This window comes from Phyllostomus discolor, chromosome 2 (genome assembly GCF_004126475.2).
Source record: "Phyllostomus discolor isolate MPI-MPIP mPhyDis1 chromosome 2, mPhyDis1.pri.v3, whole genome shotgun sequence".
Classification (NCBI taxonomy): Eukaryota; Metazoa; Chordata; class Mammalia; order Chiroptera; family Phyllostomidae; genus Phyllostomus; species Phyllostomus discolor.
In genome coordinates, this window is record NC_040904.2 from 128,182,485 (window position 1) to 128,190,060 (window position 7,576).

The window sequence follows — 7,576 nt, forward strand, 5'->3', positions numbered from 1 at the left end:
CTCTTCAGTGGAGCTAAGAGTTATGAGCTAGACCCCTTCCAAAGTTTTTAAAATATAATTTAATTGATTATGCTATTATAGTTGTCCCATTACCCCCCCCTTCATTCCCCTCCACCCTGCACATCCTCTCCCACCCACATTCCCCCTCTTTAGTTCATGTCCATGTTTCATAAGTTCTTTGGCTTCTACATTTCTCATACTATTCTTGCCCTCCCCCTGTCTATTTTCTACCTACCATCCATGCTACTTATTCTCTGTACCTTTTCCCCCTCTCTCCTCCTCCCACTCCCCTGTTGCTAACTCTCCATGTGATCTCCATTTCTGTGGTTCTGTTCCTGTTCTAGTTGTTTGCTTAGTTTTTGTTTTTGTTTTACGTGTGGTTGTTAATAATTGTGAGTTTGCTGTCATTTTACTATACATGTTTTATTTTCTTTTTCTTAGATAAGTCCCTTTAACATTTCATAAAATAAGGGCTTGGTGATGATGAACTGCTTTAACTTGACCTTATCTGAGAAGCGCTTTATCTGCCCTTTCATTCTAAATGAAAGCTTTGCTGGATAGAGCAATCTTGGATGTAGGTCCTTGCCTTTCACGACTTGGAATACTTCTTTCCAGCCCCTTCTTGCCTACAAGGTCTCTTTTGAGAAATCAGTGACAGTCTGATGGGAACTCCTTTGTAGGTTACTGTCCCCTTATCCCTTGCTGCTTCTAGGATTCTCTCCTTCATTTTTACCTTAGCTAATGTAATTATGATGTGCCTTGGTGTGTTCCTCCTTGGGTCCAACTTCTCTGGGACTCTCTGAGCTTCCTGGACTTCCTGGAAGTCTATTTCCTTTGGCAGCTTGGGGAAGTTCTCCTTTATTATTTGTTCAAATAACTTTTCCATTTGTTGTGTTTTCTCTTCCCCTTCTGGTACCCCTATAATTCAGATGTTGGAAGGTTTAAAGATGTCCTGGAGGTTCCTAAGCCTCTCATTTTTTTAAATTCTTATTTCTTCAGTCTTTTCTGATTGTATGTTGTTTCCTTCCTTCTGGTCCACTCCATTTATGTGAGACCGAGCTTTCTTTCCATTACTATTGGTTCCCTGTGCATTTTCCTCCATTTCACTTATTGTAGCCTTCACTTTTTCATCTAATTTGCGACCAAAGTCAACCAATTCTGTAAGCATCCTGATCACCAGTGCTTTGAACTGTGCATCTGATAGATTGGCTTTCTCTCGGTCACTTAAAAGTATTGATTCTGGAGCTTTCATTTGTTCTTCTATTTGAGCCATCTTTTTTTTTTTTTTGTCTTGTTGAGCATGTTATGTGTGAGGGGCAGAGCCTTACGTGTTCACCAGGGTGGGGCATCCCACGTCCCTGGGTTATGATGCTGTATGTGGGGGTGGGGTCCAAGAGGGAACAATGGCGCTTGCTCCGTCGGACTTCAGTCCCTTCTGCCATTTTCCCCAAGCAAACTCTGCCTTTCTGGTGCTAATTGCCATGTGGGTGGGCTTGTGTACCCTGTGGGTCTTTCCAAAGGACCTCTCCTGTGAGGCTGGGAGTCTCTCCCTGCACCTCAACCCCTACAGGTGTTTTCAATCAGTGCCCTGAGGCTCTATTTCCCGGTGCTGGGACCCTGGGACTGCCAGGTCAGCCAGCCACCTTGCGTGCAGTGCCTTGCTTCACAATTGCTGCCTCGCTGGGTCTGCTGGTTGCCACCCCTCACCTGGGGTCTGCCAGCTGCTGTTAGTGCACCCAGGGTCTTCCCACTGTGGTCTTGCATGCCCAGGATGCCTTACGCTGGTCCCAACACTCTTTGTCCCGCGACCCCTCTCAACCCAGCTGCCCAACTCCCCCCCTCCTACTGGTCTGGATGAACGTGACTATTTTAACTCCTTGGTTGTCCGACTTCCATATAGTTCAATTTTCTGTCAGTTCTGGTTGTTATTCTGTTTCTAAATTGTTGTTGTCCCTATCTTGGTTGTGTGAAAAGGCACAGTGTGTCTACATATGCCTCCATCTTGGCTGGAAGTCTCAAAGTTTTTTTAAAAGATACTAAGTTACTTTATTTTGAGTACAACTCTTTATAAAAATTAGACCCCAAGATACTAGTTATATTTGGGTCTGTGGCATCATGAATTTAAACAATCCTCTATTAATGTGCATTTTGGTTTTTGTTTTTTCAGTTTTTCCTATTATAAGCAATGATAGAATGAATATCCTTATTCACTAATTTTTTTTTCCTATAGAATCATTATCCCAGGAGTGGAATTGCTGCATCGAAGAAATCCACATTTAAAATTTCAGTATATAATTACAATTAGTTTCCAATGAAAGCTATACAAATATATCCTCTCCAACTGTGTATGAGAATTCTTATTTTTCATAATTTTAAGCAATGTTGGATGTTATTAATCTTTTAAATCTATTCCATAAGCATAAACCATGCATATGATACCTTATAGAAAGGGGAATATCCAGCCCTCTTTTGCTGTTCTCAGTCTTGATTCTGAGCTTTTGCCCCTTCCGTAATTCCAGCATTGTGTCTCAGTCCTGCCTGCCCTTTGAACAGGACAATCAGTGCTATCTTCTGCACTCCCCCTCAAAAATAATTTGCATCCTATCTCCAGGCATGCTTCCCCTGACTGTGCCAATAAAACATCATTCTCAGGCTGACCTAGAGCTTTATCCCCTGCTGTTGCTATACCATGAGTATTCTCTTCCCCACAGTCCATCTCATTCACTGAACAGCCCCATTTACCTTCATAACTGACCTCATTCCTCCAAATTTAAAATAGTTGTGTTTACCAATTCAAAAGAACCTATACACCCCAATGTTCATAACAGCACAAATTATAATAGCTGAGTGCTAGAAGCAACCTAAGTACCCAGCAGTAAATGAGTGAATTAAAAGACTGTGGTACATTTACACAATGGAATATTATGCAGCAGAAAGAAAGAAGGAGCTCTTGCCCTTCATGACAGAATGGATGGAACTGGAAAGCATCATGCTAAGTGAAGTAAGCCAGGTGGTGAAAGAGAAATACCATATGATCTCACCTATAAGTGGAACTTAATCAACAAAAGAAAGAAGCAAGCAAAATGCAACCAGAGACATTTAAATAAAGAACAAACTGACAGTAACCAGAGCAGAGCGGGGAGAGGGATAACAGGGGATAATAGGGAAAGGGCAATCAAGGAACTGTATAAAGGATCCATGGATAAAGCCAAAGGGAGTAGGTTTGAGGGTGGGAGGTGGGGATGAATGGGGCGGTGGGGGGCATGGTGGGGTGAAAATGGTAACAACTATACTTGAACAACAATTAAAAAAATATAAAAGCCATTATTATATAAGAAATAAAATGAAATAAAATAGTTGTGTTTGTGTGAATTAAGGTCGGTGTAATTTCATTTGAACCTGAAACAATTTTGTCTACTTTGTCAGTAGGAAGTGCTCTAATAAACCTCCAAAATTATTGCTGTAGCTTCCTTACCTACCTTTTAAAAAGTAAACATCAAGAGAGCAAATTACAAACTGGAACATTTTCTCAATAAAATATATGTGAAGGAAGAGTCAAGTGCACCTTAAAGAATGAGAATGACACATACACATTTTCCTGTACTTTCTCTGGACTCCCATAAAACTTACATAAAGGGTTTTGGTTTTTTTTTTAAAGATGTAAACCAAAGAGGGAAAGGGGAATCAGAGAGAAAATAATAGCTACAAAGTGTTGAAAGTTAGAAAGCAGGAAGAGGAAGGACAGCTGATCTAGCCCACCCAGGAAAGCTAGTCCTCAGTGAGCTAGCTGAATAGTAGCCCATTTTCCAACATAGAACCACCAAGTCTCAAGAATTAAAAGTGTAAGGGGTTTATGATTTGGGGATAAAGGGGAGGACAGAAGTCTAAGGGGCAGCTAACCCCCCCATACACACTCAAAAGAATTCTCTTCCTTATGTTGTACAACCAGATGGCTGACTCTCCTTCTATCTCAGCAGAAAATGGGGGCTTATGCTCTGAAGAGGGTAAAAACAGGAGGTGTTCATGATGGAGGACACATGGATAGTAACAGTTCTGATAACAGGAGACTCAAATACTAAATATCCAGACTCTCCCCTATAGTGCAGGGGCCTTTACTGTTACTTGATTCCCAGAATGTTGTGCAGGATAATAGAAGATTCTTATCTGAAAAACATCTGACAAGTCCAAACAAAAAGCTGAAAGAGAATGACAGTGGGGCTAGCCAATTAAATGCCCAGCCTTATTTCCCTACAGGTGATCTGGTGGTCCTCAAGTCCCATCCACAATACACAGTTTCCATTATGCTTTTCAGTGCCCTCATTTTAAATATAAACAAACATCCAAAGATCACCAGACATTTGAAGAAAGTCTCAAACATTAAAGATAGAGATTAAAATAATTTGGAGAAAACAGAAATTAAATAAAAAGATGAAAAATATCAGAGAGCTAAGAGAACATGAAAGAGAAACATGCAATAACATCTTATTGCAAACATGAAGCAAATAAGATGTTATTTTAAAAGGAATATTCATAAAACAAAAAAGCCCTAGAAAATTAAAAAATGGCATAAATTAAAAATCCAATTAAAAGGTAGGAAAAACATTTATAAAATTATCCAAGGGTTAACAAAATGACAGAAAATAGAATACAAAAAATGAGAACATGTAGGGACTGAGTCAGGAAGTCAAATACCCCAACAACATGAGTCATAGAAGAGAAAAATCATAAAAGGAAAATGGAGAAAATTAAATCACTAGAAAATAATTCAAGAAAGCTTCTTAGAACAGACGACCATTGTCACATAAAAAGGATCTATCAACTGTCCAGCAAGATGAATAAACTATATTAGTCAAAACACATTGTTTTAAATTTAAGAAAATTGGAGATTTTTGAAGTAAAATAGTCCTAAAATCTACAGAAAGTAAAAACTGGTTAGATTCTCAGAGAAAAATCAGAATGGCTTCAATTTTTTCAACAGCAACCCTGGAAACTTGAAAGAACTCTTCAGAAAAATGAATTTCATAGAATGCTACATATAGTGAAACTAGTAAAAATTAAAATTAATAAAAATATGTAAAAATTAAATAATATAGTCTTTTCAGACATACAAATTCCAAAAAAACATACCCACTGTGAAGTGTTCTCAGAATGCAACTGGATGAGCTGCTCCACAAAAACAGGGGAGTGAAACGAGAAAGGGGAACATGGAGTACCCAGGCCAAAATGGATCTGGCACAGGAGAGAATTGAGAGAAATCCCCATCACATTGTGGAAGGGAAATCTCAGGACAACAGCCACGGAGCAGGTCTACAGGACAACTCGTCTAAATTGGAGCAAGTCAGAGACTGAGAGGCATCTAAGATGATGAAATTGGTAGAATGCCTAACATGCATGAACAGCTGGAGAAGAGATCAAACTCCTGAAGAAGAGTTTAAAAATGAATCAGTGATAAATACATGGACAATAAATAAACAAGGCAAATCACTCCAGGTAAAACCAAAGGCCCTGCAAGGAAAAGTAGTCATAGTTCAACATTTACATTAACATACTGATATCAATCCAACCAGAATTATGGTATAAATATTGGGAGAATGAAGGGGAGGAAGTTCGTGTGAGGGAAGGATGTTAAAGGCAGGGGAGATGATTCCATAGTGACTCTACAGAGAGAAGGCAGTAAGCCAACCACAGCACTTGAAAAAGCTGTGACTCGGCCATCCCACTCTTACTTGCATACCCAGAAGAACTGAAAACACGTGTCCACACAAAGACTTGTGCGTAAATGTTCATGGTAGCTTCTTCACAATAGCTAAAACATAGAAACAAACCAAATGTTCATCAACTGTTACAAAATACGGCACTTATATCCCTACAGTGGAACCCCATCCAACTATAAAAAGGAACAAAGTACTGATGGGTACTACAATGTGGATGAAGTCTGACAATGTTATTCTTAGTAAAAGAAGCCAGGCACAAAAAGCCCAACTCCATTATATGAAATGTCCATAATAGGCAAATCCAGAGAGACAGTAAGTAGATTTGTGGTTTTGGGGGCTGGGGGGAGAGGGAATGGGGAATAATTGCTAGTATGTATGGGGTTTCTTTCAGAGTGATGGAAGTGTTCTAAAATTAGACAGGGGTGATGGCTGCATAAGACTATGAAAATACTAAAAAATCACTGAACCTTATAATTATTTAAAAGGGTTAATCTTATGGTACATGAATTTTATCTTAATATAATTGTCATAAAAATAATCATGAGTTAGTAGCTACTTAGAGATATGGTGAATCCCAAATGAAACAGCTAAATAAAACAAAAGTGGTTTCCACAGTGGGGCTTTAAATGAGGGGAGTAGGCCATCATGAGACTGATAACCAGTGTTAACCAGTGTTCTTTGTAACCAGTGTTACAAGACTGTTCGATTATTTACAGAATTGCATTACTTCAATGAAGGTAAAGATTAAAGAGCAAGCGCCTGGGGACTATGTGGCAAGATTTGGAAGTTCCTGCCAATCAGCACCTGGCAGCTGATAGCAGTGTTTGTAAAGTCTGGGCCACATGAGTTGACCTTAGCATGACTGTGGCCCCTTCAGGGTGTCAGTTCCTCCGATGACTTCCTGATGTGTCAGTTGAACTTGGCAGCAGTGGACACCAGCTGCATTGAGCAAGATGCTGTTCATGTCTTGTCACCACCACCCACGTATTGCCTTGTGCAGTACCTGACACATTGGATTGAATATTTTTTGAATTTGTAATAAGTAAAACAACATTCTTAAACTAAGTCCTATAGGCGAATTAGAGGGTAATGAAATAATATTACATGACACCACCTGTTAGAACACGGGGCCCTGGGGTGCAGGGCCCCAGACAGAATATACTGCCCGAGCGTGGAGAAGGGCCAGGGCACGAGAAAGGGCCCCTCACAGCCAGCCCTGTAGAAGTGGCACAACACATTTTCAGGAATGTTTCCGGGTTTCCAGCTGTTGTGTATCCTCCAACCTTTCTCCCTGTTTCCACAGTCATTGGTTAGCATTTATAAAAGACAGTCCTTTAGAGCTTCACCCTCTCATTTTTGGCTGTAGTTCAGAGAATCAAGGGGCATTATTGAGAGGTGGCCTCTTGGAGAGAAGGACACAAGAGCCAAATAAATGATTCAACTGAGCCACTGAAGTGGAAGGCAAGGCTAACAGATGAGGGAACTCCAGGACCAGGTCCGAGGCCGTGAAGCCTCACTGGGAACCAGGGCACCCTCCCGGGAACTGTTAATCCCAGGAGAGGTCAGCCCTCCCTTCGGTGTGCTGTCTGGCTCACTGATCTTTTCCTTCTTATCACCTGTCGATGCCTCTAACTTCTTGCTAGATTGTCAGCTCCATGAGGACAGATCAATCCTTGTTTTGTTCACTATGATATCCCTCACCTGTGCCTGGCACACAGGAGGCACGACAAAAATGGTTTGTTAAATGAAGGAATGAATGAACTGGGTAAGTGCAGGAAAGTTTGAAGGGGCAAAGTGAGATATAGAGGCTGGAGAAACAAGAGGAAACCATGGTGGCTTGATGTGGGACATCAACAACCAGG